General features: G+C 41.3%; 1 non-coding gene across 1 annotated transcript; it reads right to left on the bottom strand.

Annotated features, from left to right (window-relative positions):
• Nucleotides 1-1,008: 1,008 nt before the first annotated feature.
• LOC112428505 (U6 spliceosomal RNA) lies at nt 1,009-1,112 on the bottom strand. Its single transcript, XR_003020481.2, has one exon. It is a non-coding gene; the product is annotated as a U6 spliceosomal RNA (small nuclear RNA).
• Nucleotides 1,113-1,357: the final 245 nt, after the last annotated feature.

Raw genomic sequence — 1,357 nt, 5'->3', positions numbered from 1 at the left:
AGTGTCAGTGGTCTATGTACTTAAGTGTGTTTTTGTGGTGGTCAGTAAGTCTTTCATTTCCACATTTAGCACTCCCTTAAGGACCTCTTGTAAGGCAGGTCTAGTGGTAATTAATTCCCTTAGCATTTGCTTGTCTGAAAAGAATCTTATTTCTCCTTTACAGATGAAGTTTAGTTTGGCTGGATATGAATTTTTTTTTTTTTTTTTTTGGAGACTTGCTCTGTCGCCCAGGCTGGAGTGCAGTGGTGCCATCTCGGCTCACTGCAAGCTCCGCCTCCCGGGTTTACGCCATTCTCCTGCCTCAGCCTCCCGAGTAGCTGGGACTACAGGCGCCCGCGACCTCGCCCAGCTAGTTTTTTGTATTTTTTGGTAGAGACGGGGTTTCACCATGTTAGCCAGGATGGTCTCGATCTCCTGACCTCGTGATCCGCCCATCTCGGCCTCCCAAAGGGCTGGGATTACAGGCTTGAGCCACCGCGCCCGGCCCATATGAAATTTTTTTATTGGAGTTTCTTTTCTTTAAGAATATTGAACATAACTCCTCCCCCGCCACCAATCTCTTCTGGCATGTAGGATTTCTGCTGAAAAGTCCACTATTAGCCTGACAAATTTCCCTTTGTAGGTGACCTTCCCCTTCTATCTTCCTTTATATTTTTCCTTTTATGTCAATCTTGGAAAATCTGAAGACTGCGTGTCTTGGGGGTGGTCGTCTTGTACAGTATCTCACAGGCATTTTCTGCATTTTCTGAATTTGAATGTTGGCCTCTGTGGTGAGGTTGGGGAAATTTTCATGGATGATATACTCAAGTATGTTTCCAAGTTGCTTGTTTTCTCTCTCTCTTTCAGGGATGCCAGTGAGTCATAGATTTTGTCTATTTATGTAATCCCATAATTCTCGGAGGTTTTTTTCATTAAGATATTCTCTTTTCTTTATGTTTGTCTGACTGAGTCAGCTCAGAGAACCAGTCTTTGAACTCTGAGAGTCATTCCTCAGCTGGGTCTATTTTGAAAATTATGGAACGCCTCATGAATATATGTGTCATCCTTGTTCAGCGGCCATGCTAATCTCTGTATCATTCCAATTTTAGTATATGTGCTGCCAAAGACAGCACACATCTAAGAATTCTTTGCCTAGACCTCAATCCCAAAATTTTTATCCAATTTTTTTTCTAACATAGAATGCAAAACAGTTTTGCAAATTACACTTAAGTCTGCAATCCATTTTGGGTTAATTTTTATGTGTAATAAAATGTGAGGTGTATGTTGAGGTTCATATTTATTTGTTTTTCTATGGATTTGCAATTGCTCCAGCACCATATATTGAAAAGGCTGTTCTTCCTCCATTGAATTGCTTTTG

This window comes from Macaca nemestrina, chromosome 6 (assembly GCF_043159975.1).
Source record: "Macaca nemestrina isolate mMacNem1 chromosome 6, mMacNem.hap1, whole genome shotgun sequence".
In the NCBI taxonomy this organism is placed as follows: domain Eukaryota; kingdom Metazoa; phylum Chordata; class Mammalia; order Primates; family Cercopithecidae; genus Macaca; species Macaca nemestrina.
Note: the sequence above shows the minus strand (reverse complement) of the source record. Positions and strands in the feature narration are given on the sequence as shown.